Source organism: Echinops telfairi, unplaced genomic scaffold, assembly GCF_000313985.2.
Source record: "Echinops telfairi isolate 266 unplaced genomic scaffold, ASM31398v2 ScPeMD7_5592;HRSCAF=6446, whole genome shotgun sequence".
NCBI classification, from domain to species: Eukaryota; Metazoa; Chordata; class Mammalia; order Afrosoricida; family Tenrecidae; genus Echinops; species Echinops telfairi.
In genome coordinates this window covers 35,124,716-35,134,548 of record NW_022109491.1, presented here as the reverse complement: position 1 = coordinate 35,134,548, position 9,833 = coordinate 35,124,716, and the positions used below count along the sequence as shown (strand labels likewise).

Below are 9,833 nucleotides of genomic sequence, written 5' to 3'. Positions count from 1 at the left end.
GTATCAATTCATTAAAGAAAATTGTGTCTCATAATGATATCAAAACAATGAATTAAAAATAATTTGACTGAAATTACTTTTCTAATTGAACTTAAAAGCTAATTAATGGTGTCATTTCAGTATAGAAATTTGTCCCTGTGAGGTCTGTAAGTCGTCAGAAAGACTGCACTCCAGAAACAAATGGAAATACACAGATGATATAGGAATTTTTTAAAAAGGGCCTTACGATGCTTATTTTGATTCGCCTAGCCTGAGTCCCTGTGGAAGTATGAGCATCACTTCAGCAACCGTTACATCGATTAATGGCTATTTATTGGGCACCTGCAAATAGAAATGAATGACTCTGTGGTAGTTGGCCTGGGGAATCCAGCATCGTATGAAACAGTTTTCTTCCAAGAGTTAGAAACTTAAAATCTAATTGGTGAGCTAAGTCACAGTTAAGTGACAACATGGGCCAGGCATACACAATCAATGGCTAAATCAGTGACATACATACACATTGTTGTTAAGTGAAGTTTTGACACGGAGCACCCCATTCGACAGTAGCATTAAGTATTGTTAATTCAGGTAATGTGGATCATTATAGTGAGGTTTAGTAGAGTTAATTCACAAAACCACAGCCTCCAGTTGCCATGCAGGAAAACTAATTGTCCAAAGCATTTCTTCCACTATGGTCTTAGGAATGATTACTGAATAGTTTTCAAATAACAATGACTACTAACATGAATTGTTATGATCTACTGAGCGTAGGCTAAGTTATTGACATGGATTCTAAAATGCTATTATCATTGGTTACACAGTTTGTAAATGATGAAACCAGGATTCAAACCCTTATACTCCCATTCTGCAATTTCTAATGAGGAGTAATAGCATTAGCAAGAAGCCTACTTATCGTAAAGTCCCTAAATGACTCACAAGTATGGAAAGTTGGTGGGAGAGAATAAACACCACAAAGGAAGAAAAGGGTGAGATTGACATATAGTATCCTTGCAAGGCATGGGACAAGGGATATCATTGCTAATGTCAGGTGGACCTTGGCTGAAAACAGAGAATACCAGAATGATGTTTACTTGTGTTTTATTAACTAGGCCAAGGCATTTGACTATGTGGATCATAACAAACTTCATTCACTGTGCTCATGTGGAACTTGTACATGGTCAAGAAGCAGTTGTGAGAACAGAACAAGGGAACACTGTGTGGCTTAAAATCAAGAAAGGTGTGCATCAGGGTTGTATCCTTTCACTATACTTATTCAATCTGTATTCCCAGAAAACCAAACCTCACTGCCATCGAGACATTGCTGACTCCTTGGGACCCTACAGGGCGGGGTAGAACTGCTGCTGTGTGTTTTTGAGACAGTAATTCTTTACAGGAGTAAAAAGCTCCTTCTTTCTCCCACAGAAGAACTAGTGGTTTTGAAATGCCGACCTTGTGGTTAGCAGCCCAACTCATAACCACTACGCCACCAGGGCTCCTTCAATCTGTATGTTGAGCAAATCATCAGAGAAGCTGGACGCTAGGAAGAAGAATGCAGCATCATTGTTGGTGGAAGACTTATTAACAACCTTTTCTATGACGCAACCTTGCTTGCTGAAAGTGAGGAGGACTTGAAGCACCTGTCACTGATGAAGATCAAGGATTGCAACTTTCAGTTTGGATCACACCTCAATGTAAAGAAGACCCAAATACTCACAAATGGCCAATATGAAACATCATAATAGATGGAGAAAAGATTAACGCTGTCAAGGATTTTATCTTGCTTGGATCCATAAGCAATGCTCATGGAAGCAACAGGCACAAGCTTAAACACCACATTGCTTTGGGTAAATCTGCTGCACAAGACCTCTTTAGAGAGCTGGAAAACAGGAGGGTTACCCTGAGGACTAAGGTATGCCTAACTCAGGGCGGGGTATTTTCACCTATGCATGTGAAAATGGAATATTCAAGAAGGAACAACAAAGAAGAATCAGTGCATTTGAATCGTGGTGCTGGAAAAGAATATTGGAAGTACCAAGACTGTCCAAAGAAAGAGAAATTCTGTCCTGGAGAAAGTATGGACAGACTGCTCTTAGAGGCAAGGACGGAGAGACTCCGTCTTACATACTTTGGACATGTGGTCAGCAGAAACCAGTCCCTGGAGAAGGACATCATGCTCCGCACAGTAGAGGGTTAGCAAACAAAGAGGAAGGTCTACAGTCCGATGAATTGACATGGCGGCTGCCACAGTGTGCCCAAGCACAGGAGCCATGGTGAAGCTGGCCTGAGATGGGCGGGGTTCCGTTGCCTTACATAGGAAACCCACTCGATGGCACCTACCACCAACAACAACCGTCATGGAGGAGACATTCTGCTCCTACAGCGAGTGACAGTCTTGGAAATGCACAGGGGCAGCTCTAGTATGCCCTACAGCGTCATGTGAGTCAGAACTGACGATGGCAGTGAGTGAGGGGGCCAGTCAGGAGTCTTGGTGTTGCAGTGCATTAAGCACTGGGATGGTAACCACAGGGTCAGTGGTTGGATCTCCCCGTTGCACCGCAGGAGCAAGATGTGGGTTTGCTTCTATACAGATTACAGCCTGAGAAACTCTGTGGCCCCCCTGCCCTGTAGTCACGATAAGGTGGAATCAATATAACAGCAGTGGGCTGGGTTTGGATTTGGTGGTCCACTGATAGAATTCTAGCCTTGAATTTGGGGACCTTGGGTTAAAGGCCCACCCATGCACCTTCTGTGCAATCACCGCTTCCTGTCAGTGGAGGCCTGAGTGTTGCTAGAATGCTGAACAGATTTCAGAGGAGCTCCCACCCCTAAGATGGGCCAATCGAAAAAGAGCTCGTTCTTCCTAAGTGCAGGCTTTGGGGAAAATGAACCATTTAGGAATCTATCGATACTTCCTAGGTCGAAATCCTGACGATGATGGAACAGTAAACAAGCTCAGGCCACCATCATTAGAGCTGACGAGGTGGATGTATCTGGACTAGGGGACAATCAGAGATCCTAACCTATCGCTGCAAATAGATGTCTATCAGGAGCTCAAAGAAGAACTCTTTCCCCCCTATTTACCGCCATTGGGCTTATCTTTTCTGGACACTCGCTCTGCTGGTGTATACTCACTTTTGACCAAGGGATGAGAGGGAAAGGAATGGTTTCCTTGCCTGTTAAACTCTCTTTTAAAACAAAAGTCTACTTTCAGAGCCCCAAACTGGGATGTGCTCAATTAATCGAGTTACCTGTCTGTAAGTGTGCACGAGTGGTACAGGAGCTACCTCCACTCTTAAAACATTTCTGTGACCTAAAAAGCAGCCTGGGAAGGTGAAAGCCGCAGTCTACTGAACCCGTCAGATGGAGCTGACCATGGGGGAACCGTGACCCCGTGGACACCCAGCAAAGGGATCCTTGAGTTTGGCAAGAGTCCAAGCTTTGTGGAGGGACGCACTTGGATTTCTGCAGCCTCGTTCCACTTGCTGCGGTGAAGTGACATTTAATAGGGCTCTTCTATCCAAGTCTCTAACGCACACCAAATGACTGGATGGGACCATACAAATAGGGCATGGGTAATACTAAACGAGGAGATCTGTCTCCATCCTCTTGGCTATAAGGATGAGCCATCTCAGAAGCAGGAACAGAGAGAGATCCCAGGACCATCGAGGAAGAAGAACTGCAAGTGGTGCACATTTGCGATCCTTATTTGAAGTGGCAGAGGCCAAGGCAAGGAGCGGAGGAACAGCATCGAGACTGAGACTATGAAGCAGAGCGGTGTCTAGTTTCCTGGCCCCTAGAGGGGGAGGCCAAGGAACCACATGGCTGAGAGGGTGAGGTCTGGAGAGACAACTGGCTGCTGGCTCAGCAGAGGGGTTGCTGGGAACCACTGGCTGTATCCTTCAGATCTTCTGACCCTGGCCTGTGGCACCCGGTCAACGTCCTTAATCAATCCCCTACTTGTGCATATTGTCTGTGAATTCCATGTGCCACTGAAGCAGATCATCTCACCCAACAGAGAAGGAGAGGCTTGTGGGAGGAACAGTTGGTGCCAGAATAGGGTAAAGAGAGATGGAAGATGGAGGCATGCCTGCTCTCTGCCACCTCACAACAGGCGTTGGGCTGTTTGAGAAACGGTTCTCCTTTTCCCTTGGGTAGCTAGAAGGGGTCATACATGGACCCCTATCTTTTTCTGCACACATCTTTACCATTTGGGGACGTTTGTATACTATTACATTAATTTAAACATTTTTGTTACTATCTACACCAGAATCTGGTATGAAAAATAAACATTCTCTCCAATTGTTTTTGTGCTTTTCAGACTGAGTTAGACTCCCCGAGTCTTGGCTGCCTGGGCACTATGACTACACTTGATCTGAGCCAAAAGGCTGAGAAGCGATAGGCACCATTACAGAAGACAACCCAATAAATATTCTATCATGAACCCGGGAGCAGCATTATCCAAACTGTGCACTGACTATGGTTTGTCGGCTTCACAATTGAAAATGACAGCTATTATTAAACCAAATTTACAACGAAGTTCAAAGAACAATTCGAGAAGGGAAAAAACAAACATTTCCCCTAAAGAATGTTACGGATTTAATCATGTCCCCTGAAAACATGAGGATACTTCAAAAAAGTCATATCATCATTAAATTAGAAGATCATGGAATTTTTCCCACGAACTTTTGGAAGCCTCCTTGTATATGTCATCAATCCTGGCCGATCTGCGTGGTTAGCAGCCCTCTTTGTTAGGTCAGTGAGGTAGCATCCGTGCGTGCCAGGGTGTATCTTGAGCTGATCTCTGGAGCTATAGAAGATCTAATGGGTGAGCCAAGGGAGAGTTGGCGGAGGATAGATGCCAAGTCACGCAGAGATCTCTCCGGAACCAGGAAGCAGAAATTGAAGATAAGAACCTTGTCCAGAAAGGACGCACAGAGAAAGCCTCCCCTAGAGCCGGCACCCAAACTTTGGATTTCTTGCCTCCTGAAGTGTGAGAAATACATTTGTTTGTTAAACTTACCCATCAGTGGTATTTTTGTTACAGTCACACTGAGTAACCAAGACAAACACCCTCACCCATTGCCATTGAGTCAGTTCCAACTCACTGTGAATCTAAGACGGGGCCATTTAAATAGAAATGTGAGGAAAGCAGGCTATACAGGCTAGATGCTTTTCTTATCTGGACAGAAAATGAAAAATTTCAAAATCCTAATGGAAGAATGAAGAGCCAAGCAGACCCAAGATGTTTCTGAAGAAGAGGAGAAACATGTATCTTACCCAATACAGGTAGCGTTATGGAGTTACAGTTATGAAGCAATTGGAATAGATATAAGGATGGCCAAGTGGACTGGTAGCCTAATAGAAAATTCAGAATGTAGTCGGTGGACCTGTGGCACCTGGATATATGAACACAGTGGAATGGCCTGGCATATCACTGGAGGACAGAGGGGATTATTTAACAAAGCTTCCACAGAGATAATCTGTATGAATAGAGAGTACCATGCACAAACATCAACTGCAGAGAGATTAAAAATATACGTGCCCAAACCAAAACTTTGTTAGCTTTTGCAGACGATGTAAATAATAAGACAATATAAATATAATTAAAAGGATTGTTTAAATAAGAATCAAGACTCATAACAGCAATGAAAACAGAAAGAATATTGAAATGAAGGAATCTAATAATCAGTGAGGGCCTCCTTAACGTGAGCATGTGATAAACTGGACAAAGATGGTTATAGCCACACATCTGACCGAAGAACTATTGAAAATACAGAAGTAATTGTTATAAAACAATAAGAAAAGTTGAACAATCCAAATTTAAAAAGAAACAAAAGACAGAAACAGGCATTTTACCTAAGAAGAAATACATGTGGCCCCAAACAAAAGAAAGCAACATCTTTTTCTTTTCCAACAATAAGCAACAACAGCAAATGAACGGACGAGGAAGGCTATTCGTCCTCTGTTTTGATCATGGAACGGCAAACCAAGGTCAACGATACTACTGTATCCCCAGTTCCTGGGACATACCAAGAAGCCTGACAGTGTCACTGTTGGCAAGTGTGTGAAATCAGCAGTCTGTCTTGTACATGCTGAGGGGAGACACAGTGAGTGAATCCAGGGGCTCAAGCAGACGACAATGCCATCCAATGTCAAAGCCTGTCTGGATTCCCCAGGAGGAGGAAGGGGCATTCCCAGCAGAACAAAGGTGATTCCTGGGAGGTGAAGGGCAGACCCGCTACTCTCCAACTCTTCCCATCAGCTCTGACCCCACAGCTTCCACGGCACTCTCTTCTGGGTTTGATGATAGGCTTCATGGCCTCACAGAAACAACAGACCGGGCTTACCGTTCAGAGGTCTGTTAAGGAAGCAATAGGGAGCAACTTGGGATCAAATCAACAGTCTTTGGCTAGGGATCAGGAGGCCTGCAGCCCAATTCTGGGAGGTTCCAAAGAGGAGAGCAAATCCCTTGCCATTTTCCATGCCGGGCAGTTCTTTCCACAATTCATGACCCTGTGGTCACCAGGTGCTGTCAGCCCCGAAGGCCTCTTCTCAGCCCTGGGGACAAGCTCCCCCTTGGCTCCCTAAGGAGAGACATCTTCAAAGTTCTGGATTCCTCTGGGTTCCCTCCTTACCTCTGGTTGCTTAGCCACCAGCTTCTCCACTGCTAACTGAGCAGGCTCATAGCCAGTGTGGCAGCTTTGTTCAGCTTCTGCTGCAGGGCCCCTTGGGAACTGCCCTTCGCTACTCTATGGAAGGGAAGGTCCCTACCAGGCCTCACTTTCTTCAGTGGTACAGCCCTTGACCCATGGTTTAGGGAGCTCCTTTCCTCCTCCGTCTGCTTCTTCTCTCAACTTGGCTGTTTCCTTCTTTTTTTCCTTTCCATTGTCTGGATCAGACAGACACGTCTGGGCGGGGTTGGCTGAATGAGTAAGTCAAACAACTCATTTCAAGGCATGGTCCTCCCACCAGGGCATGAACTGATCCATCTCCTCTTTATTTACAGACCCTTCATTTGCAGGCTATGTTAATTTCATATGCATGGTCCAGAAGCCCAGGTGGTTCAGTGGTTAGGAGTTGGGCTGCTAATCGCAAGGTCAGTAGTTCAAAACCAGCAGCTGCTGGAGAAAGATGGGGCTTTCTATTGTCATAAAGGAGTACATACAGTCTCAGAACCCCCAAGGGCAGTTCTACTTTGTCCTATAGCGTCGCTATAAATTGGCAGTTCTACTCTGTCCTATAGAGTCCTAATGGCGGGGAGAGTGAGAGTCATTTATTTGGCGTAGCCTATTGGCCAATCACTGATAAGTAGTTTAGTCTGCATACTATATCCACCAATATCTGCAAGGTATATACCAATCACCAGGCAGGCTGCAGCCCTGGGTCAGACAAAAAGTATCAAATCACAACTTGTTTTCAGTTTACACAGGAAATGTCAATCAAGCTGGACAGAAGTAAGGAACCACCTGGTGTAGAAAACTAGAGTAAAGGTAACTCCTCAGGGATTAGAAAATCTCTTGAACTGTTTTCCCAAAGAGCCCAGGTAAAGACCACATAAAGGAACTTATTTCACCACAAAAGTATTTTCTGTGTGAGTATGTTACATATTATTTATTCATGTGATAATGGACATTGGGTTAGTTCCAGTTTGGAACTGTTGTTCATAACATAGCTCTGAATACTATAGTATGTGTCTTTTTGTGAATCTATGTGTGAATTTCTGTTGGGCTTCTCTATGCATTTTTAAGTGAGCAACACGTGTCAAAAGATTACAGATAAAGTATCATTTTTAATAAATTAAAAGCAACTAAAATAAAAAATAAAATGTGTAATAGGAGTACATATAGAAGCAATAAAGCTATCTATCCATCTATATCTCCATATATGCATGCATGTATATAACTTTCTATCACTGTAAAAGAATAAGATATTCAGATTCAAGATTACCTTGGTGGGTGGATTGGATAACTGAATAAACTACATAAACAAATATTGTTGACAATGTTTTAGTTTTTGTATTGCATAATTATAATATGGGCAATTGCTATACTAAAAATACAATAAAAGAGTCTTGCATTGAGTAAAAGGGTGTGTCATGAACTCAGGTCTATTGTTTGTCCAATTCAGTATCCTGATGTCTATGAAAAATATCTGTATGGTTACTTAAATAAAGTAGGAAGTTAGAACTGAAAGGACCTGGAAAGTACTAAGCTCATGTGCATGTTTTACATGTGAAAAGACTGAAAGATCATGAAGTGCATGTGCTTTGGCAGAAGTCGTTTACATATTCTCAGTATAGGAATTCAATGAGAGAGCGTTTCAAGGAAAGGTTTCCTCTCCTATTGCCAATATCTGGAGTGAACGGTTGCATTATAATCATTGAGTTCTGCTGTTTAAAAAACTGTCATCATACCAGCAGAGAGAGAGAGAGAGAGAGAGAGAGAGAGAGAGAGACAGACAGAATGAGTAAGAAAACCTGACCCATCGATATGCTGTCTACAAGAGACACACCTTAGATACAAAAGTAAAAATAAAGTAAATACCAAAAATATATCATGCAAGTGGCATAAAAGAGCAGGAGGGCCTTATAAATTTCTGATAAGTAGGTTTTATGGCCAAACAAACAGCATAAGAGACCAAGAAAGGCGTTATCCAATGTTTAATGTGCCAATCCAACAAGAGGGCATAAGCGTAACAGATATCTCCACACCCAGTGAAAGGGCCCACAAATAATCACATGTGAATTAAAAAGACAAATAAGCAACTCTAAACTAAAGTAGAGACTCTAATACCCCACCTTCAACGAAGGACAGAATAACTAGAAAGAAACTCAACAAAATACCAAACACCTACACAACCCGACCAACCAGCTTGTCTTAGAAGTGTACACAGAACAGGCCACCCAACAATAGCAAGATTCAGCTTTCCCAGTGCGCAAGGGTCATCCTCCAGAACAGAACTGTATGAGGCCACAAGAAAGCATCAACACAATTTAAAACATCTACATTCTACAAACCATCTTCTCATATTACAGCATGCTATTAATTAGCAATTAATAACAAGAAGGCCAAGGTACAAAAAAATCAAATAGAAACGGCTTTAAAACTACTGGTAATAGAAAAAAATAAAAAACGAAGGGGGAAAAATCCCTAAAATCAAACAAGAATGAAAACACAATATGCCAAAAACTTTAAAACAGAGCAAAAGTAGTGCTCATTAGTCAATTTTTATCGGTAAAGGCACACATCAGAAAAGATGGCTCCAGACCAACACTGTAATGCATTAAATCCAATCAATGAAAACAGAGCTGAGAGGGGAAGGGGGAGGGTCAGAGTCACCAGAAAAAAGGTACTAACGAGGGTTTGAGCAGAAATACGTGAAACAAAAACAGTAGGGGGCTCAAGATGAGAAATTGGTTCTTCAAAATTGACAAACCACTTGCAGATTTAATAAAGGAGAAAAGAGATATAGATTCAACTATGCATAAGAAATTAAATGGGCAATGTAAAAAAAGAACCAAGTAAAAAAAAAAGAGTAACAGAATGCTCTGGGGAAAAAAACAACTTTGTACTTCAACAAATTTAAAAACAGAAGAACTAGAAACATACTCCCTACCTAAACAATCACAGGTTAAGGTAGGCAGTTTGAACAGACCCATCACAATAGAAGAAACTGAACAGGTGATAAATACCAAAACAAAACAATTCCTCACACACATACATCCCTGGTCCACTGGAGAATTCCATCCGACACTTGGAGAAGAACTAATTCTAATTTTACTCAAACTACTTGAGAACACGGAAGAGAATGGAGTACTGTCCTCCTGAAATAATTCTATGAAGCAATGCCAGAAA

The 9,833-nt window shown here is 42.5% G+C and overlaps 1 protein-coding gene and 1 long non-coding RNA gene across 2 annotated transcripts in view; one reads left to right on the top strand and one right to left on the bottom strand.

The window, feature by feature from the left end:
- LOC123522279 overlaps positions 1 to 4,749 on the top strand; it is a 36,023-nt gene extending 31,274 nt beyond the window's left edge. Inside the window, exon 3 of the long non-coding RNA XR_006680554.1 lies at positions 4,298 to 4,749. This is a non-coding gene — a long non-coding RNA (uncharacterized LOC123522279). The remainder of the gene's footprint in view (positions 1 to 4,297) is intronic.
- Positions 1 to 9,833, bottom strand: part of PLCB1 (phospholipase C beta 1) — an 842,442-nt gene that overhangs the window by 28,773 nt on the left and 803,836 nt on the right. The gene's annotated exons all lie outside the window — the stretch shown is intronic.